Source organism: Pinus tabuliformis, chromosome X (assembly GCF_031772625.1).
Source record: "Pinus tabuliformis cultivar Carrire ecotype Pingquan chromosome X, CPIR1, whole genome shotgun sequence".
NCBI lineage: Eukaryota > Viridiplantae > Streptophyta > Pinopsida > Pinales > Pinaceae > Pinus > Pinus tabuliformis.
Window position 1 is genome coordinate 1,496,838,811 of NC_142308.1, and position 23,728 is coordinate 1,496,862,538.

At 39.3% G+C, this 23,728-nt stretch overlaps 1 long non-coding RNA gene across 1 annotated transcript; it reads right to left on the reverse strand.

The window, feature by feature from the left end:
• Positions 1-203: 203 nt before the first annotated feature.
• On the reverse strand, positions 204-4,810 carry LOC149145713 (uncharacterized). Its single transcript, XR_016264977.1, has 2 exons — positions 725-4,810; positions 204-656 (listed from the first exon to the last, which is right to left on the reverse strand). It is a non-coding gene; the product is annotated as an uncharacterized LOC149145713 (long non-coding RNA).
• Between the last annotated feature and the right edge of the window lie 18,918 nt (positions 4,811-23,728).

Sequence of the window (23,728 nt, forward strand, 5' to 3'; positions counted from 1 at the left end):
ACATAGAATAGTCCGTTCATATTGTATTTAATCAATAATCTAAGAATAAGATCGCTCTTTTTTTTCACTGTCTTTGATTAAAGAGTATTTTTTCGTATTATTTAGGCTGATCGCGACTCTTACAGATTTTATTGAGTCTATTTCAAACATAAATATGTAAATAATCATATTCCATTGCAAATCATTATTAAAAAGTCAAAACATAGTATGAGAAACCATTATGATAAAATTGCTATTAAAAAGCTAAATATTACATTAGAATCCATGATATGAGTATATGACAGCTATAAGCTGCACGGGAGAAATTGATATATAAGCTAACATCGAGACAACCCGTGATACCATTACATGACACCTTACAGGTAGAAGGAAGAACTTTATTACACGTCACCTTACAGGTAGAGAAGGGAGAACTTTATATCTGCTAACATCCTGAGATAGATTGGAGATTAAATAACCCCCACCCATTCCAAAGCGTAAGTCGATGGACATTAAAAAACCATAATCAATGCCAAATTAGGAGGCCGGACAAAAAACAAAATTTATAAATTATCGTTGCTAACACTCTATGTAGAATCACTTCTTCCACTGAATGCCTTTCTGATGACAATCTCACGCTCGCCTGAAGAAGACCAGATAAACAAGGGCACGCTCGCCTGAAAAAGACCAGATAAACAAGGGCACGCTCGCCTGAAAAAGACCAGATAAACAAGGGCACGCTCGCCTGAAGAAGACCAGATAAACAGGGACGCGCTCGCTTGCAGAAGAAGACCAGATAAACAGCGACGCGCTCGCTTGCAGAAGAGGAACAACAAACGGGATGTTACTCAGGCCAGTTAATGAAGAGCTAATGAAGAATAGCGCCTCAATAGACAACGATATTCCAACTCATCGGTTCATTATCCCAACTGATTCACTTCACGAGAGAAAATTAGACCAGAAGAAATAAGAGTCGTGGCTACCAAATGACCAAATACTTGTGATAGAAGCCAAAGTTACAGAAAACTCATTCAAAGCAGAGAGCTCAAATCACAGGCGCGTGCGAACAGGAACCTTGAGTCTAATACTGATGAAGGCAGGAGGAATGCAGAAGGCCACTCCGAATTGTCATGATCGAAGCCAAGTAGAATAAAGACCCATTAATAGCAAATTGAAAACCCAATGGCGTGCACGCTAGGAGATATGACAGTCTAATGAATGTCTAGACTGAAACCATGGAAAAAGCATGAGAAGGCCACAAATTTCGAGAAAAAATACAAAGCCTGCATGCCACCTTAACCAGAGAGGGCGAGGAAGAAATTATGGCATATCTGCTGGATCATAGAAAGCGGCCCCGCAAAATCACAGTACAAAATCTACATGCCACCTTAAGTAACCATATGCATTTCATCGAGGAAGACATTCTAACATGCGTTGAATTGTAGAAGGCGGCCCTGGTGAGTAGAAGCGAAAGACAACACCTCTGGGAAGACATTACGACATATTCACTGATTAGAAATAGATGCAATAAAGAAGTCACACGCTCGCTTGAAAGAGTGACACGCTCGCCTGAAAGATCGAAAACACGAAACCCTCATCTTGCAAAAAAAATGCTTGAGGATGCAACCAATGTAACTAAGAGCCAATCTAGAGACCTCAAGTCCATGTCCAGAGATGTATGTTCAATGCACAGCGGCAACCAGAGGTGGAAAGAATACACAGTCAAAGAAACAGGAAAGAGTGAAGACTATTGAAGACTGTAGCCGATGCAAGACATTAATGAATATGTGGAAAGGTTAATAGAAAGAACCACTCCGAAGAACAATCCGTTACAACCATAACTGGAGCCTGTTGTGCCAACTCAGGGTATGCTGCAACAGTTGTTGAAGTTATGGGCTCGAAGAAAACACCAGCAGGAACATACAACGATTTTAGGGCAAGCGAGAAGAAATATGTAATTTGAAAGAAATATCTATCTGAATTATATAACTATCAACATAATCAAGGTGGAAGATACAATCCGATGAATGGCATGGAGAAGTTAAAACAAGGAAAATATGAATTATACCCGAAGGCCTTTCAGGGACCAGAGAAACGGGTTTTGAGACCGTTCAGAAATTGAACCACTACAAGCATCAGAAACAGAATATCGCTTGTCTCAAAGATAGACCATAACAACAATTACACCTTCGAGTTAGAGGCAAAAATGAAATATTATCTGTTTGAAATCTAATCCGTTCTATTCCCACAGAGCATATCAAGACTAGGTATTAATAAAAGCAGCAGCTATGAAAACACCCTTTAAACATCTAAAGGACGGATCCGAATGTATGACGCCCCTACTTATGAATGGTTAATTTAATCTTGCACCTCTAAGAGACAGAGAACGAGAACATATAAATGCAACTAAAAACCACTCATCAGAGCTCAGCAAACCTCGTGGATGATGTTTTCGACCCGAAAATGCGTTCTAACCCAGCTTCCAATCCACTGTCCTGCACAATTTATGCCTAGGGCTGCAGACTGTGGAGCATTCATAAAATATCGACGGACTAAACCTCTAAAGTTAGCCAATACTACAAGTATACACTCAAAAAGCATCTTAGATTTATTGTGCAATAGTTTGTCATGCCTGTTGATAATATTTCATGAGAACTTTCTGCTTTCCATTATCCACTCGTTGCCCTGCAGCCCAAGGACCAATTCTTTCCCAAATCAGGCATAGCAATGATTGGAGACAAAGTTAATGCCAAATAGACTACATGAAAGTAACAACAAATACTCAAAGACCAAACCCCCTATGTAGATCCTGTAACAGATCCTAATTAAGGCTTCTGGAAGAAGTTGAGAGGAAGCGAGGAATGATTCCGCTTCCTATGATCGAATTCCAAATTTAGATGAAATGCCCTGCAGCCCAAGGATCAATCATCTCTCAAGTCATGCATGCCAAGGACCAACAGCGATAATGCTAAATACTCGCAACGAAATAAATGCTAAATACTCGCAACGAAATAAAAATAACGACAGGAAAAACTCAACCACTGTCCCCTTTATATTGATACAGCAGCAACTGAGCCAACATTCTCCTGCCCAAACATTTTTTTTTTTTTTTTTCAGAAGAAAAAAATCTGAATATGTTATATTGAGATCATATAATCAGTTAGATTACAAAAAAGGATGAAAATTGTTATATCTGTCGATGATTCTGCATGAATCACAATCCTTAGTAGGAGACCAAGGAAAACCCGATACATCCAGTGCATGAGAATGAGAAAGGAGCTGGTGCATCAATACATCAAAAAGGGCTTAAAGCGTCATAGAGAAACGAAATGGGCAGCAGCGGATGAGTCCCCTGAAGGGAATGCTGTGTATCAACGCGCATCAGAAGATCATTCCGAAGGCAGGCTACCAATGATCTTGGAGATAATGATAGCAGGAGGGACAGTTAAGTCCTGCCCTTAAACATACAATTCGGAAGGCTACCAATGATCTTGGAGATAATGATAGCAGGAGGGACAGTTAAGTCCTGCCCTTAAACATACAAGAGAAGCCCTGCAGCCCAAGGACCGATTCTTTTCCAAATCAGGCATAGCAATGATTGGAGACAAGATAATACCAAATAGACTACATGATATTAACAACAAATTCTCAAACACCAAACCCCCTATGTAGATCCTGTAACAGATCTTAATTAAGGCTTCTTGAAGAAGTTGAGAGGGAGCGAGGAATCATTCCGCTTCCTATGATCGAAATCCAAATTTAGATAAAATGCCCTGCAGCCCAAAGATCAACCATCTCTCAAGTCATGCATGCCAAGGACCAACAGCGACAATGCTAAATACTTACAACGAAACAAAAATAACGCCAGTAAAAACCACCGTCCCCTTTATATTGATACTGCAGCGACTGAGCCAACATTCTCCTGCCACTAAACATGTAAACCATCTGAACAAGAAAAGCGTTGAAATGGACGAAATGACTCAAATAATGTGGACGGCTTTGTGGTGTCTAACATCCAATCTTCAGATCTAGCCAACCAGTTAGACCAACAAGCAGATCCACTTCGGGGAACCAAAACGCACAAGATCAAACGGCCCTGCAATCAGCGACTAACAGGTTGTGCTTCTTTACAAAGCAAAGGCATATAGTTATAAAGCATATGCAACCCAGTAACTAAGAACATATAATATACCTAATTACTTACAGGATCCTCAAACCACAACAGAACAAATGAATTTGACCTAGTCACTTACAGAGCACAAAATTACCTGAATGAATATCCTAGATCTCTGAACAACAAATTACAACTTGTCGCTTACCATCTCCAAACCTATGGAAAAGCCATTCCCAATCCACAATCCCATCCCCGGTTCACATCTCAACATAAGCGGTTGTGGTATGTTAAGGCGTTAGAATATATAATAGTAGAAACAAGAAAAGCAAAGAAATTAAAGATAGACAGCACCAGAAGAGAAAAGATGGAAGGAAAAGCAAAAGGTACTGAAATTAGGGAAAGAGAGCACCACTAAAAAATCGTACGCCTCTGCAATCTGGGAGGAAAATACCAAGAAGTAATGCTATAGAAAAACTGTACGCCTGTGCACCCTGGGCGGAAAAATACCAACAATAAAACTGCCTGCGGACAACCGCAAGCAGGACGCGAAAGACAGATGAAAACCAATACCTCACTCCTCCCTTCATTAGATGAGGGACATCCATTGCGTTTCCCTTCCTTCCTCGTAATGTGAGGAAGGTGGGACAGAAGCGAATGAATGTAATTTAGCAAGGTGGAGAAGTCATCAATTTATAGGCAGAAGGGGTTAAATGGACGGTGAAGATGAAACGGTGGAAGAATATGGACGAAGGTGATCAAAACGCCAGCTGGAAAAGAAAAAGAATGCATGGGGCGCATTGTTGGATCCTTATCTTTTTTACCACCGACTTATTTTAATTTGAACGGCCGCGTTGATTCCGGAGATATCTTCAGTGGTGCATTGGGCATCTCTCGATTGTCATTGTTTAGACGTCTTTGCGTGTACATGTAACCTGGATAGTTCCAATCAGAGGGTAAGTTGGAAAGCGAATGTTGATTTCAAAACAATAGTATACTTGTAATTCAAAGGTAGGCTAGTAGGCTGCAACGTGATTGGAAAATGATTTAGAAACAAATATTTCGCTTTGAAGGGTTCTAATGGATTGTTCTACTTGTAGTTTAAGGTCAATGATAGTAATTCCTCAAATAAATTTGTTTTAATTAAAAAAATTGTTCTAATTAGATTTATTAATATTAAGTTCATTATATATAAACCGTCAATCATCTAAACAGTCAAATTCCTTGAAATATAAAGAAATCGATTTAATAATAATAATAATTTTCAATAATTAATATTAATATTAGATTTAATAATAATAATAATATTTTTTAATATAAATATTATATTTCTCAGATGCAGGGGATTAGTCTGGATAATGGTACGAAGATGGCGTGGAGGGTGGGCGCGTGGCCACTCATGCAACCAGATGGATTCGCAGGAGGCATGAGTTATGGTTTTACACAAACATCTTAAATGCAGCATTAACGCTGCTCTCCCTTGATTTTGATTTATTTGCAATGGCGCTCCGCTTGGTCTTCATTCTTGTTTCCCCTCCGTGCTCCTTCAGGTTCAGCAACGTGGCAGCTCCTCACTCTCAAAACAGAACAGGGCACTGTCGGGCTCTGGCTCAAGGTGCTGACAGTTATCAGTGCGTTCAGGCTCCTACTCATCCGGTTTGCATCTTCTTTTGTAGCCACCTCGCCATTCCATCTTCGGTTGTTTGTTCTGCTCACTTTAAAATGCCCAGAGAGCGCACCAAGATGGGTTGCAGACGAGGCAGCGCTCGAGGCCGTGTTTCCCACCAGCGTTCCTCCACAACCTCGGACCCCTCGTCTGAGGCTTCGGAGTTTTGCTGTAATAGATATCCTGCAACCAGAAGTGGCAGGGACAGGGGAAGAGGGCAAGTCATAATAGAAGTTTGCTCTCACCACTCACATTCGCACACAGTTCGCTTCCGCTTCCCCTGTACTCTAGGAAATTCATCCTTCATCATGTCTGTCACTGTAGAAATGTGTGAGGATGTTGTGGGTTCGGGGGAGGTCAGTCCTGGGGCTCCTCTGGAACCTCAGATGGCAGACCAGAACGTTTCTCAGCGCAGAGATACAGGTGGCTCAGCAATTCTGAATTCGACTACACACGCCGGCCCGAGCGCACCAGCAGGAGGCGGTCCTTCAGGTATAGAGGGCCATCCCTCTGAGTTTGAAGACCCAGACCAATTCGGGTGCCGCATTGTTGAAGAACAGCCAACAACCTCGCATGAAGATTGAACAGGTCCGCGCCTTTTGGTTTTGGTCAGTTGCTGAAGGAAGTCGCTCAATCCCCTCCGGATACATAGTTTTTCATGTTTTTAAGCTCCCAGAATCAGGTCCCTTTCAACTTTTACTTGTCGGTTTCCCCTGTGTGGGCAACATTCTCTTGTTTGTTGGTCTTTGTTTAGGGGCTTGCTGTTTACAGGTCAGTTTTTTGTCAATGCCTGGGTCAGATTTTGGACACTGTCATGGTACTGAGTCTAATGTTTTCAGAAACTTCAAGTCCTGAAGTAAGTCACTATGCAGGTCCTCTAGTCAGTACATCAAGCGTCTTTTGTAAGAATGTCATCTCTTGGGCTAGAACTCTCGAGGCATGTGCCTCTCTGTAATCATATTTTTGTATCAATATAGGAGTAGACCAATTAAGAAAAATAAATAAATAAAATTATATATATATATATATATATATATATATATATATATATATATATATATATCTTCATATTATATTTAGTTATATTTTTTTATTTAATATTTAATATGATATCAAATTTATATTTTCAAATATTATAATTTTGACATCAAAATATGTCTTTAAAGATTATAATATTAAGATTTCCATTAGATATGGTTTTTTTTAAGTTCATTTATAATATTTAATTAAAGAAATATTAAAAGATTTTGGAACAAGTTTTTAGATTTTGTGTTGGAATTGTATTGTAATTTTTCTGATCCATATGTTATTTTTATTTTTATTTTGGAGCAACATAATTTTTTATTATTATATTATTATTGGAGGCTTGATATACTTATATATCCCCTTATATTGGGTTGTAAAATAGCAACTAGCATACCCTCAAGGTTAAGGAAAAGAGAGGAATGTTTAATGTCTAATTTTAAGATAAGAAAATTATATTGGATTGTTTATGTATAACTAACAGAAGGTTCATTGAACAAAGTCCATGAATTATGTATCTAAATGCTCGACTAAACATTGTTATAATTGACTTTTAAATATATACAAAAAGTTTCACATTGGAAGATAACATCACTTTAAATCTAAACACAAACTAAAGTCATTTGTTAGTTGTTCTCATTAGAAAATATTAATGAGGGCTTAGTGTGGGTGTTTCAAATGTACATGTGATCATAAATGAGAATAAATGTTAATTATTTATTCAAAGTAAATTTCCAAGAGAATAATGATGCTTTTATCACCATACCATTACTTAAAATCAATGAATGATGTATGAAAAAAATGGCCTTCACCAAGTTTCCACCTAATTTTGCTATATATACCAATAGATTGTTGGCTTAAGAACAAACTACCTCAAATCATAAAATTATTAGCTATAGGTCATGCATGTTCAATTGGACTCCATCTTAGTTTCGCTGTAGAATTAAATGCTTACATCAACAATCCAAAGTGTTTGTGCATTCCTTGTTTGCATTTTTCATTGTTTTTTTTTAATCTAGGATAATCGGTAACTGGTGAGAGTTATCCTGAACAGGCCTAGGATCAAATCCAATTGGCTGCCACTATAAACCTAGGCTAAGTGCAACAGCCTGCAAGCCGCACACAATAGCAATTAACTTATGCCTCAACAAGAGCCAAGACGTCCGCTCAGGGATCAACTTTAAGTCTTTTTGGCTTTGAGTACTTTTTCTCATCTACTTTGTCTCATCATTCTACATCTATTAGTGATGCCCTTTAAGTATTTTTGGCTTTGAGTACTTTTTCTCATCTACTTTGTCTCATCATTATACATCTATTAGTGATGCCTACTCGTAATCACATTACCCTACCTTTGTTTTAGTCCCATCGCTATTTCTTCTATTCCATGACCAAATCCTATCAACCATAATGTCAATTATTCAACTCAATTGAATATATATCATTCTCATTAGGGATACAAGCCTATAATTTGGATAGGGTTATTCAACCCTTACTATAGGCTAGCACCTAAACACGTGAAGTCTAGTCCCAAAGCCAGTAACTACCTCAAACCATGAGATGCCTAGCTACAAGCCACATGAGTACAATATGGCTCCATCATAGCTTTAGGTGCAAAATTAATGGTTGGATTAGTTTGTAGGTTATTTGTTTAGTCCCAAAGCCATTAACTACCTCAAACCATGAGATGCCTAGCTACAAGTCACAGGTGCACAATATGGCTCCATCATAACTTAGGTGCAAAATTAATGGTTGGATCATTGAGCCAATGTGTTTGTAGGTTGTTTGCTTAGTCCCAAAGCCATTAACTACCTCAAACCATGAGATAGCTACAAGTCACATGAGTACAATATGGTTCCATCGTAGCTTAGGTGCAAAATTAATAGTGGCGGGAGGAATCAGTGGGATTGTTGCAGTCAGAGATCAAAGTGTCAGAGGCTAGAGCAGTCAGATACTGAAGAGCACAGAGAAGGATTGACAATAGTGCAGAAAGGCTAAGTCGGCAGAAGCACAGAGTTTTCAGTCAATAGAAGCAATAACAGTCAGAGACTTTGATGACAGAGGCATCATTCTGATTCAGGTTGGATGTTTTTTTTTTTTTGTTTCTGGAGATTGTTGGAGCAATAACACTAGAGAGAAGTGTTGCATGCAGAACATTCCAAAGGTTCAGGATTGGGATCGAGTTGAATTCCTTTCTTGTTGAGAGGGAGTGTTGAAAATAGCAACAAGAAATGTTAAAAATAGAATCCAAAATATTCCAATTTTAATTTGTCCTTGAATTAAAATTGTGAATTAAATTCGAATTTAGTCTCACTAACTGCTTGAAAAATAATTAATTAATTCTTCTCGAGTTAATTAGCTGGAGAAATTCAAGTTATAAGTCTTTGTGAAGTCATGCAACAATTATCCCTTAAATTAAGGAGATTATCCCTTAATTAAGGAGATAATATTGAGTTGTATTTGAGTTGAAATTAGTTAGCTTAATTTACTAAGTTAAGTTGAGTTAAATTAGTTCCAAACTGTTTGAGGAACTAATTGTGTGTTCAGTCAGTTATTGCATGCATGCATCCAACTAGTGTACTCCAGATAACTGAAGATTCTCTCATCAATAACTCGTGCATGTCTATTCAGAGAAAGACCCAATTGAGCTAAATGTCAAGGACAGGTTACTATCAGTTGCATGAGTTTTCCTATAAAGGAAACTCATCCATGCAGAAGGAATAAGGTTCCTTGAGGATTGTGCAATTTTACAGGGTGTGAGATCAGTGTGAGTGATCAGTGTTACACTTGGTAACAGTAGGATCACCCAAGAGAAACAACGCAAGGAAATAGGAGGCTTGGAGGGTAGAGGAGAAGGTTTGTGAGAAGCCTTGTTTGCCTGTGAGCATCTGGGAGGATTGTACTAAGAGCTGGTTAGCTGTGGGAGCTAAGGCTTTGTATTATTATGATATATTTCCATCTTGTATGGTAATACAGATAGTGGGGTTTTTAGTTGAGGCTTTCCCCTGAGTATTCTTCTGTGTTTCATGTGCTTTGGTTCTTCTCTGGTTATATGTGTTCCGCTTGATCTTGCTCAAATATTTTAAGCTTCCGCAAAATTGATTGTAGAAGTAGATTAAAGTATTTTGCTTTAGTTATATTGCATTATCAAGTTAATCTACAGTCAAAATTTATACATTAGGCACCATACCTCTTTGCGCACCTCTGGTCGAATTGTCATGTCCTGCTTCAAGCTCTACATTTCAATGCAAAGATTTTGCAACTACGCATGGATCTGCTGAACCCCTAGATTCGGATCCTGCATCGATGTTTCATGCAGTCTCATTGCAATCTCCAAGGCCTCTGCCTAAGTTGTTATCTTCTGTTGTGATAACGCAACCCTTAGGTGTGGCAGGAGCGAAGCCACAAACCATTCGCGGTGTTGTCCATCTGTTAAGTTCATATTAGCTTCGCGGATTTTACACTTCAATCTCTGATCTAATTCCCAAGGTGTCTCGCCTAGTTTCATCGCGATTTCCTTGAACCCCACAATTGACTGTGCCTTAGATTTAGGCCTACTGAACTCTTTATTCAGCGTAGTCTGGATGTCCGCCACCCCAGTGTTTGGGTTATCATTAGAGTATTTAATGTACCAGGTTAGTGCGCGATCCTGCAGAGCACTAACCAATGTTGCCTTCTTCATGTGATCATCTATAATGCCCTGAGCTTCCCATACAACTTTCACAACGAACCAAAATTGGTTCGGGTCCTCATTTCCCAAGCCCTTGAACAAAGGCAACTTCACTAAATTCGCCATGCTGAACTACGGTGGAGGTAGAGGTGGTACAGGTGAAGTCGCAGGTGATGGCGGTGAAGTTGGAGATGGTTTGGGTGGAGGTGGCAGTCACGGGAATCCTTGTCTTATTAACTGAATAACACTTCGTAGAGAATCCTGCACTACTCCCACTTCGTCACCCAATGGAGGTGAAATCAATGGACTATATTCAGGACCCTTTCTTCCTTCATTCCTGTAAGTCTTTCCTCTTTGTGTAGCTCCGAACATCAAGGTAGCTGCATAACCCATTTTTCGCACATCCAGGTATTCAAAGACTTTAAATACTTACCTTGTTGACCTTTGGAAAAGCACCGCTCCACCTCGCTATAGCTAACTGAGGTAGCGACCGCGAATTCATTCACAAATCCTCCTATGATGCGATCAAGCCAGTGATCGACAATGTGGGCGATCTTATCCTCAGAGACTTCCAATCTCTATAATAATTCTGGGGTCCAAACAATATAACCGTCAAGTCTCCACCTTCCTTGGCTATCTGATAGCTTTGTGATCGACTCGTATAGCTCAACCGGAAAGGAACAGAAAAAAGATGTCGTGTATTTTTGTATATAGGTACCCGTCCAGCAACTGTTCCTTTGTCAGTCGCAGATTTCTGTTCTCATGCACCGCGAACTCATGGATCTTCCTATCCAACTAGTCTTTGATCTCTTTCTTAGTTGGATTCCAGTGATACGACATCACACATCTCTTATGCAGATTCTGGTCCCGGCAACAGAACCATTTGTTGGCTTGGTGGGGCCTGACCCAGGTTCAACGTTAGTTAGCCAAACAAATCCCTACACTATTGGCCCTTTCGGCATTAGCTCGCGGAGCGCAGACCAAAGTTTCACCTGAAGCAGTATAGGGGGATGTTGGAACCAAATTTTCGCACCCTAAGATGGTTGTGACGTAGGTTTATTCCTCCTATTCCTACTTCCGCGCAGGTCATTAAGTTCTAGGGCTTTGTTTGCCTAACCCTTTATTCCACCCTTCAGTACCTCCGTGAAGGGGTACAATTGGCCTTCGTGCAGCCCTAACCTATGATTCAAGTACTTTTGCACTGCGAAAGCAACGTATAGAACAGGTTTCCTAGTTATCTTTAAGTGTTTGATTATCTTACTAAACATATACAGTTAGCACTGCGTAAACAAATATCCTTATTTGCGTTCAATTATCCAACATAATTACATACATTCGCACATCACATAAGCATTATAAATGAAATTCATACACAATATGACAAGATGCATTAACAGGAAACAAGACACATAAATTGTAGAATGCTTCTCTTTATTGATATCTTTAGATGATTACAGACTCTATCCACCCTACGCACACAGCTGCAGGGGTCCGTGCACTCAGCTGCGAACTTCCACCCTAGGCCTCTGTGCACTCAGCTGCAGAGCCTCTACCTACACTAAGACCCGAAACTTAGACTTCTCTCCTTATCGCTCAAGACTTCTTCTACAACTCATGACTCCTCAGAACTACTTAGAGCTTACTTACTTAGCTCTTTTTATACAATCCCATGGTCTGTGGACCATGGGTAGATCTTTTACAGCCGACTTTACTTTACAAAATAAGGGCGGACAACCCTTTATGACTCATGACACCTTCGTGCTCCGTGACCACAAAATGTAGAGACTTTACAACTTTATTACAAAATTCGACCCAAAACTGTCCTTGGGGGATCCCGTTCCCAACAACTCATGGCAAGAAATCTGTTAGTCGAAAGCCAAAACAAACTGGAGAATTGACTTACAACATACCTGTGTGACTAATCATGAAGGTCGCGTAATTTCCACTAGGAGGTCGCGAGATTGACTGCCAAAATTGCGCAAGGCACAGTCCGGGCTATCAGGAGGCTGACTGACTACTGGAACTGTGTAATGCACAGTCCAGCCTGGCCCTCTAAGGACTGAAATTGCGCAATGCGTAATTTCAGTTAGCAGTGACATGCAACCAACAAACTGCATTGCATAGTTTATGGGGCAAACAGGACACTGCCTCCAAGAATTGCATAATGCAAGTGTGGAGGTCAGTGCCTGGCTAGAATTGCGCAATTTCTGGAGGGAAGGCAAAATCTTCGCTTCCGGAGATGTGTAGTGCTATCCAGGAAAGGCACGATCCGGGCCAAGGCAGCCCAGTCTTGCCAACGGGTGATTGAAAACATGAGAAGTCTAAATGCATGGTGAGATGAGTGCAAATGAGAGTGAATGATCATTCATGCAAACAACAAGTGCAAGATTTACAAAACGGGAAAGCATGCATGTTTGTGACGCAAGTCGTTGCAATGGCGACCCTCCGTGCAAAATAATGTCATGCACGTGACATCAGTGAGATGCAAACAAAAACTAAAACGGTGCTAGTACAAGCTAGTATGCATGCAAACGACAGCAAGCGCTCACTGAAATCAAGCAAACATCATTCATATGAAGTGAAAAACAAAAAGTGCTAGAAACGCAACGCAAGTGAGCAGCGGGCTTACCCCAAGACAGTTGAGCTGAATGTGCCGACAACTCCTAGATGCAATGTGGGATGCCAGAGCTGCAAGGTCGATGTGAGGAATGAGCTCTGCAGTGTCCAGTTGATGAGTTTTGATAAGATCGAGGTTGTGACGCGCATGCCACAAATCTAGGAAAAGTGACACTTGGCGGGAGGTTTCTGAGATGATCCTTGCATGTAACCTCCAGCTGCTAAAAATAGATCCTTGAATCAAGGGATGCCTTTGCATGTTGCCTTGGGAGGAGAAATCCATGCATGCAAATCAATTTTGCTCAGTCCCGAAGGGAACTGGTCAACTCAACTGCACATGCAACAGTCTTCTTAACTAGGAGGAAAAAATGCGCATTTCTGGGAGGGAGCTGGGTTGGCTGCCCAGAGGGATTGCACAATTTCTGGGCAGAGCAGCTGACTGCTACCTAGAATTGTACAATTTCTGGGCTAAGCATCCTTGCTGGGAGGAATTGCGCAATTTTCTCAGTGATCAGTGACTGGCAGATTTGTGCAAGTCTCGAGCCCAGTAGGTTGCCAGACAGAATTGTGCAATTTCTTGAGGGAAGGCTGGTTGCCCTCCAAAATTACGCAATTTCTTGAGGGATCTGTTCAACCTGCAGTTGGACCAAGTCTGGTGAAACAACCTGTGAGGGGATGCATCAAGCTCTCATGGACAGGTTGTCATTCTGCGAGAAAAACACTGGAGCTTGTGTACTTGGCGGGCAATACACGCTGTTGTGAAAGGTTGGTGGGAAGGCTCCAAAACGAAGATAAGGTAAAATTTTGGAGGGTGGTTGTAGCCGCTAGAACAGACTCCTAGGCCCAAAATAAGCACCCACACAACCAAGATTTACCGCAAATCCCGCCATTACCGATCAAGGGATTCCTAGGCCCAAACAAAAAATACATACACTACCAGGCTTTATTGCAATCCCGCCAAAACCAGTCAAGGGATCACTAGGACCTAAACAAGCTTAGATGCCTCCAGATTTCTTCACCAATACCTTGAGGAATTTTTTAATAGCCCCTGGTTGAATCTCCATGTAAAAAAATATATAAGACCAAGGTCATGAGACACGTATTCCAAGCTGAATGCTGAGAAAAACATCCTAGTGGGTGTTCATTTCGGTTTATTATGGCTAAGGAAATTGGCAAAGGCAAAGAGGCATTAATTGACATTTATTTATGAAAATAAATGAAAATAGGAGAAAAGGAAGGTGAAAGGTCTCATGTTCCAGGTGACGAGGAAATTAAAGGAAAAATGATGAAAAATGAAGAAATTAGGGGCCTCAATGATAAAATGGCTTATGAGGATCAGTTCACAGACTTTTGTTAGTTCTAGCTTAGAGATCTCTCTCTACTCTATCTCTATCTCGTACTCTTGCAAACTTAGAGTTTCTTGGAGCATGGTGGCATACTTGGGATTTGGAGCAACAAGGCAAAGGAAAAGTAGGAAAGCACAAGGGGGCATCGGGATCAATAACTACAATGGGTTTTCTTTGCAAGTACCAAGTTGCATGTATGATTCCTTGCTATTTTTGACATGCATGTGGTTTCTTGGTTATGATATGTCATTGAAATGGAGGATTGCTTGGATTCACAATAGTTTTACCTAGCCATGCCATTTCCTAGATAGCCATGGTGTTGTGGGTTTTATCTTTGTTTTTTGGTTGGTGCTCATGTTCCTTATGGCTGTGGGTTGAGTTATTAGCTCTCGGAAGCCTTGGTTGGACAAACGCTCTGGAAGCCCTGTAACAACTTGGTTTGAGTTACTAGTCCTGGAAGCCTTGGTTGGACAAATGCTTTGGAGCCCTTGGCGAGTTGAGTTACTAGTCCTGGAGCCTTGGTTAGAAAAATGCTCTGGAAGCCTGACGATAGCTGTGGGTTGAGTGTAATGCCCTACTTAATCTTATCATGCAAATTTTATTAGTGTTTAAATTACCTGAAAATATTGACTTATAATTATCAAGAAATATTGGTACATACCTACATTTGTGAAACTGTAAATTTATTTACTGTTATAAATTTTATTATTGTTATTATTCAATTCCCAACTTGTCATCTCAAATTTAATTTTGGATAGGATATGGTCTCTTTCCATTTATTCCAATTTAAATATTCATATCTCAAGGTGTCTTCTCAAAATCTACTTGGGAGAAGATATCGTCTTCTCCAATTAATTTCCAAATTAAATATCCATATCCTATCCCCAAAATGTCTTCTCAAAATCTACTTGGGAGAAGATATGGCCTTCTCGAATTAATTTCCAAATTAAATATCCATATTTTATCCCCAAAATGTCTTCTCAAATCTAATTGGGAGAAGATATGGTAAAAAAAGTCAAAGATACTAAATGAAAGGATGAGGGGGTAGTCATGACATTAATGATAGGTGGTTGAGGTGGATGGGAGGAATAGGCATAAAAAGGGAAGGATGATGAAAGGAGGGGGGATCCTTGGTCTTGGTTTTGGATTTGGTTTTGTTTTGGAGGAATGATGTGGAGAAAGAGGAGGGATATCGAACTTGGATCTAGAGAGTGTTGGTTAAACTTGGACACACTACATCTGGTTGGACTTGGGCTCGGAGAACTAGGGAACCTGTGAAGGTTCCCTGGGCTAGGAAACACTTCCTAGTTGGCTGGGAGGAAAATCCAGTCGGGTAGTCAAGAGAAGCATCTCAACAAAGTCAGGAGCTCAGGAGCATCTCAACTAAGCTATTGGAACAGGTATTCCTCCGTTTATTGATTACTTATGTAAATGGTTGTAATGAAATTCTTACTTATTTAATTTGTGATAAATAAATTTTAATGGTATATTATCATCAAATAAATGTTTAGATATAAGTAAGTTGTTTCCCATCTTATTGTGTTTAAAATTAGAGAAATTTAGTTTTTAGTTAGAGGACCTTAGGATGGATCCTCACATTGAGTTACTGGTCCTGGAGCCAGGTTGGAATAAACGCTCTAGAGCCTAGGACAACTCGGGTAGAGACTGATTCGCTGATGGTTAGTGATGTCCGACCGTGAGGTGGAATCATTAGTTGAGGGTTGAGGTGGTTTGTCCTCTGGAAGCCTTGGTTTGGTTTGGTTTACTCCATGAGATCCCACATTCATGTTTGGAATATGGCACGGGGGTGACTGGCTGAAAGAAAATTTTGGTTAAACCCAGTCTATGGTCGGGTGGTATGTGGAAGTCCTTGACTTGGTTGGCATTTTCATATGTTAATAAGAGGTATTTTCTATTGTGTTCTATGAGCATACATATTGATTGTGATGGTGACATTATGGCTAAGTTGCCATGGTTTATATGCTGGTTATACATTGTATATTATTTATGGCTCATGGCATGTTTGATGAATATGTGATTAGTTATCGAATGCATGACCTAATAGATGTTATTGCAACTAATATGAGAGGGCATTAGACCTTCTTAACGATTCTTAGATAAGTATGAGACCCCTATGTTCAAATGTGTATTTATGACCTGTACATTACATGTTTATGATATGTTTGACGGAATGCTTGTCATGGCTGGTAGGGGTCAGGTCAAGTCCTTGTTCAAGTGTTTGCATTAGTAGCCTTATTTCATTGTTATTTACCATTTTTGGAAGTTTCATGAAGTTCTGGGCAGAGGCCTGAGTCCTAGCCCTGAAAAGTGGCTCAGAATTTAGGGTTGCTGGCATAGAGGTACCTGAAAAAGTCTGCAATCGAATGGATGCCTTGCTATGGGAGCGACTGGAGGGTCTCAGTCACATGGAAGGCTTGTCATGGGAGTGACTAGGGGTCTAGTTCAACATAACATCAAGTTGTCTCAGGGGTTGGACACTTGGAGGGGTTGGTTGGCTCCTGAAGGTTTTGTAACTTCTGAGGAAGGTCATATTGGTCTTGTCTTGTCGATTCCAATTCCTTAACTGTACATGGTTGAATCATATCATAGTAACTCCTCGTCACATGTTTACCTCAGTGGACCAATTGGCTTGGGTAATGTGGGAGGAGGGTGTTACAAATTTTCCCATCTCCACCCTTAGGCTTTACCACAATCCCTCCAAAATCGGTCAAGAGATTCCTAGGCCCTTAGGAATTTCCTGAGACCACCTAACTCGATTCCAAAACCATCCGATAATCCAAAGCTCAACCAAATGAAAGAATCCCATCACACCACGGCTATCTGGAAATGACAAGGTAAGGTTGAAACCATTGTCACCCCTGGCAAGACCCATGCCAATGACAACAAGTGAACCAAATACACACATGCATGCCAAAACTAGCAAGGAAATCATACATGCAACTTGATACCTACAAGTAATCTCACTGTAGCCACTTGATCCAACTCTTCTTTGCTTGATCCTTGCTTTCCTTTTCTTTCTTGTCCTTCCTTTGCCTTCCTTTCATCAATGCTAGAGTGCTCCAAGAATGCTCTAAGTATGCAAGAGTATGAGAGAGAGAATAAAGAGAGAGCTCCAACTCAAAACTGTCAAAAGGCTATGAACTGATACTCAAAAAGCTTTTTATTATTGAGGCCTCTATTTTCTTCAGTGTCCTCTAATTTTCCTTCAATTTCCTCCTCACATGCAACTTGTGACCTTTCACCTTTCTTTTCTCCTATTTTCATAAACAAAATGCTAATTAATGCCTCTTTTCCATTTCAAAGGCTTTGTTAATTTCATTAGCCATAATAAACCAAATGAACACCCACTAGGATTTTTTGCCCAACATTTAACTTGGAATCCATGTCCCATGACTTTGGTATTATTTTTCATTTATTAATTTTATTACATGAAATTTTAACACGAGGTTGTTACGAGATGACATTTCTCTTAAATTTCTTGAGCGCTGGGGTGGAGGAATTAATCCTGGAAAATTCCTCGAGGATTTTTGGATATTTCCTTGCTGTGTTTTATTTTATTTTATCATGAGTTATGGAATCCTTGAAATTGGGTGGAACCACAATGTTGAGTTCTGAAGAGTGGATACAATTGGTCTCTACACTCTCTATGCACCTTGTTGATTTCAACTAAGTTGGTGGGTGGAGGTGCATGAATCTTTGGAGTCCCGGTTCAATTGGTGGATGTGTTTAATTCCTAAAGAAAAAAATCCCTTAGCCTTTGGAATCTGACTTAGGGGTGACAATCACAAGTGAGACTTGGTTGCAATTGTTTATGGTTGGGTGGAGGGTCATAGTCCTAGATTCAATTGCTCATTAGTTTTTTGAGGTAAGTATCTCTCATGTTCTCATGAAACAATCAATATATATATATATATATATATATATATATATATATATTATGAAAATGTTGTTATTGATGACCTGATTTATGATTTCATTATCTATATTATTGACCATTGTGTTGTTGTCATTGTTTTAAAAGCAATGGAACAACATGTGGTTGTAATGGTTATATTCATATAGTAACTAGCATGGAAATCTTTTCTTAACAGTGATATGACTCTATCTAATTACAAGATTGTGCATGTTCATTGCATGTAAATTGCTTAATACAAACTACATGAAGATATGAAAGCATGATTTCATGAGATGCATGGTTGTACAATAACATCTTAGATGCATGGAATAATTCACTACGATGGTGTTAGGTTATACTAATAGAAATGATTGCTCAATAATGTCAATGGACATTGTGGAAAGATTAATAATTTTGTGTTGATTGCATGTTAAAATTGTTGTATAAGTATTGGTAGACTTGCTGCATACTAATTGGTACATTCTTGATTAAAGTGAAGGAGGTCTTGTTGCCACCCCTTGTAGTTTCGTTCATGGTTTGACATGCATGAGAAGCCAAGTTTTGTTCACTTAATTGCTCAGTTGATATGGTTGTTAAGCCAAAGAGAGCAATTTTTATGCTTTGTTAATACGCCGCTACAACTCTCTGTGTTTTTGGAAGAAAATGTACTTAAAAATGCTATTGATTTGTTATCATGCTTATGATTGATTAATTTTCAACTTTGTTCATAAATTCCTTATGAATCTCTTATTATCAGACGTTGGAAGTAATGCTCAAAAAACTTGCTAAGATAGCAAAATTATCGTTATGTTAAAACACTAAAAAACTGTTGAAAATTTAAGTTAAAATTGATTTTTTTGTTAGTAGGTTGGCCAGGTTGAGGGTCAGGCGGTTGGCCAAAATGGTTGGACCTCCGATGGATTTTTCCTCGACCCACGGTGGGCTGACTTGGCTCTTCGTGATCTGTAGGCCGGAGGTCGGGAGGTCGACCGAGTTGGGGTTTGGGCTGACCTCGACCCATTGTGTTACAACGTTAGGTGGAGTCAAGCCAACGTCGACCTAGGTCGGCGGTTGGGGGTTAGGCCCAACTATTTAAAACTAAAACACGTCTCTAGGGAAGGGGGGCTGACCCCAACTTCCCTTGGAATACGTGCGTGCCACATGGACTTGTCTACGGGGGCCATGTGTCAGGGGTCACGTGGGACTGCCACAACGGGGTATGGACTCATCACTTGCTATGTGGATCTCTGTGAGGCTACCATGTGGAGGTCATGATGACATGGAGGAGCGGAAATAGTCCATCTTTAAAGGTCCGTAACTTTTGATATGTAAGTTAAATTAAGTTGAAATTTATATGGTTGGAATTGTTTCGATGAGACAAATGCAATGATGTTGTTCATTTGAAATTTTGGAAAAAAAACAAAAAAAAAAGTCAAAAATTTTAAATCTTGTTTCCATAACTATATCTTGGGAGTTGGGTCAACAAAGTAACCACCTCCTCCTAACTCTAGTTGGGTTTAGGGATTATGAGGGGTGTGTTAACAAGACATCAAAATTTGAATCAACATTGGATTATCACTAGCTATGTGAAGTGAGAGAGTTTTATGTTACACATACATTTTCGATTTTGTTTGTCTAATTTATTCTTTGTTATAAATTTAACTACTTTAACCACGTTTTTTAAGAGTAATCTAATATAACATTTAGATTAATATATACCATTTAGATCTCATTAAATAATAATAAAACAATATAACCTTGGTCTTGAAAATGAATTTCTTTAATAAGTTAGAAAAGTCGACCAGAAAAAAGTTCTATGTAATTAATCTAAAACAGTCTTAAAAATAAATAAATTAACCATCAAATTTAAAAATAATAATAAAATAATTTAAATCTATATTAATTTAAAAAACTCAAAATATGCTTTATTTTAAAAATTCGACAATTTAATCCCTTTAAATATTTAACAATTTTACTTGACCAACTCCCAAAAAATTAATTTTCCCATTCTTATTCTTCGCTGTATTAATAAATATTATAACAGTTGCAAAATGTTTACAAGCTCAGAAGTTACAAATACAATGTAAAGGATGCATTGTGAAAGTTGCATTCATAACATGGTAGTGGGAAATTACAATGCAAACGAAATAACACTGAAAAGGAAGTAAATGCAATGACAACGCAGTAAAACAAAACTCCACATGTAAAGTTCCACCCGCCATAATATTTTGATACATTCCCACAACTATCAAAATTTGCACTCTCATAGTGTTCAACCCTGACTCTCATTAGGGTTTGAAGATCTAACCCTAACTCTTATTAGGGTTTCAAGATTTAACCCTATTTAGGGTTTGAAATTTCACATCCATGGAGACGCTGGTTTATTTATTCGCAAGGCATGAACGTTAGTTTGTTCAATTTGGTGAAAGAGGAAGCGTTGGCGTTCTTCCAGCAGCGGGGAAGGGGTTTGGAAGGTGATCTTGACATCTGGGCCACGATGGTTTATTGTTCATCGTTTATTTATGATAAACCATGATGCCGCAGATGAAAAGAGCACCTTCGCCTTCGTTTTCATGGATTGCGAAGCTTTCTGGAGAAGCCGGGAATACATCTAATCTAGGTGTTTACAGAGGTAGATGAAGTGAATGTGTTATTGTCGTCTGGGCAACGATGGTTTATTATGTTCAAAACCAGGGCGGCCAAAGACCGCGAGAATACCATCGCCATTGGCCTTTTGGTACTGAATCTGAGAAAGCTTGACTGTCTAATCTTAAAAGCCATTGGAACAGTCTCTGTGGGTGTGGTATTTCGTCTTTAACTTTATGTTCAATAGATAGATAGATATTGAACAGTCTCTGTCTTAACTTCAGGTTTAGTAGATAGTCTCTGTATATGTGGGTATTTTGTCTGTAACTTTATGTTCAGTGGATAGATAGGTATCGCCGCATAGATCTCTATAATTTACAATGCATATATTGTTATGCGTCTGAATACCTTCAGATCATCATAGATTTAGTGAACAGTCGCATATATCAAAATAAAATTTCAAGGTGAATTGAGTAATTAATTTATTTACTGAATGCACACTCGTTGCACTTTGATCCTGCCTTCTTTATGTTAGAATCAAAGTTAAGATCTAGTTGTTCTTCCTTGCGCGTAGTGTTTTTCTGTTTTCTGAACTGGCTACCTCTTGTCATGGTAGTCAAGCTTCGCTTGACCTCTTCTTGTAATGAAAAAAAACACACAAGTCACAGTGGTCCTGTCCACCCAGGAGGTGTAACACCTCTTCTGTCCATGCTATTAGGTAGAAGGTATATTTGGTGTTTTTGTTAAGGTACCATGTCCATAAGTGAATCTTCTGGAAAGTGTTTAAAAAGGTGAGAGCCAACCCTTATCTGTACCCGGATTCCACTCATTTCGATAAAAATCCTGAACAAAGAACACTCTCACCATCTGTGCCGGGATTCCACTCGTTTGGATGAAAAGCCTAAACAAAGAACACTCTCAAGAGCCTTTTGGCCTGCATGCCTTATACCAGGCCTATCCTGGATTTGAAGTAGTAAGGAAGTTTTAGGATGCCGACGATTGGATTTGAAGTAGGAAGAAAGTTTTAGGTGCCTACGATTTGGACTATTGGAAAAGTTCAATTGCACAAAATATCCAACCTACTTCTCAACTATATACAAAGTAGACTTAAAATTCAGCGTAGCGTTCTGGATCAAGAGGAGGAAAACAAAGTATGCTTAGACATTGCTAGATAACATGATTACAGAGTATTGAAAGAATTGGAATGAGTGGATCAGTTAATATAATGTCGATGAAGTTATATCAATGTTCAAAAGCCATCTCTCATGCTTTCGAGCTTTCTTATCCTCCTAGATGATGTGGGTACTGAGGAGCAGCTGCGTCATTTTTTGTCACATTAGAGAGTTTTTCGTTTATATGTTCACAAAGCCTATACAAAGAACATTTTCAAGAGCTTTTTGGCTTGCATGCCTTCTAACAGCCTCGTCCTGGATTTGAAGAAGTGGGATGGTTGCCCTTATCTTTCAAACTGCTTGGCACGCTGTTTCATGGGAAAAATGATTTGGATTAATTCCAGAACCCAATTATAGAAAATATCAAGACATTCCCACCTATATACAAAGCAGACCTAAAATTAGCTACAACATTCTTGATGAAGAGGAGAAAGACATTATTTCAGACGGTGCCTCTTTCTTCGCATGAGAAGACATGAGTAAGGCCAAACGAATATGGGATGGATCTGGTTGGGAAAGAATGCCATGCCTTCATAACAAGGAAAACAAGTGTTGTAAAGATAGGCAGCATAAACCTTATAAGAATTAACAACGGAACTGGCCATGCTACAGCTGTGCAAAGATAGGTATCAGGTACCTACAACAAACTAAAGCCCGAGAAGATTGACCATTTGAGGAGCTTGAAATCGATCAGCAACAATGTGTACTTTATCAACTTTCGTGAAGATGGGACATCATTCCCATTTGGCTTACCTGAATTCATATCAAGCAAGCTTGAGAGATGATCTAGATGACAAGTGACAAGAAAAAACAAATGGTTTTAAAGAGTGGAAAATTGAGTGTTACAATTCTTGTGGGATGGTGTTGTCATTAATGTCAACCTTGGCATATGACTTGACTAAAACACTTGTTATTGATGTCACGTAGTTAATAAATGCTTCTTATATTTGTTTGGATTACATCAAGTTGGAAGCTCCATTGTTGGATGGTTGAAAACCCTAGTCCTAGGGTTTGGGTATCATGGACTAAGGACATACCTTGAACTTGTTTGGAGTTTTTTTTTTAAGACGCTACTTATTGATTGTTTGCAATGGCCAATTATGCGAGGTAGGGATTTACGAGGAGACGTTGGCTTTTTACTGTGATATGCAAAAAAGAGGTACCCAACCTAACCATTTCACATTCACAAGTGTTTTCTTCTTATGTGCTAATGTGGTAAACATGGAACTTGATAAAGGAGTTGAGCATAGCCAAAGAGATATATTGAGAGGATTGCTAAGAAAGTATTTCGAGTGGGAAACTTTAAACATAAACAGGGGAAAGGTCTCCAGAATAGCTACTTAGAAAGAAACCACTGTACACATTTCGCCTTGTCCATGAGTGGTATATGTGAATCCTCATTGATGTTGAGAATGACACTGTCCACAACCGCATTCAATGAAAGAGTCAAACCAAGTTTTAGAGCCATGTGTAAATATCTAGCTTCTTTGGCCTTTAAAGGGTTCAATCTGCTTTTTGGTAGTATCTACACAAACTACACCTTCCTCAATATTGTCTATACCATATGTATATGGACATGGGTTGAACAGTTCCACTGTGGCTTAACAGTAAAGCACATTTTCTTGCAAAAATATAGAGCCCTGAGT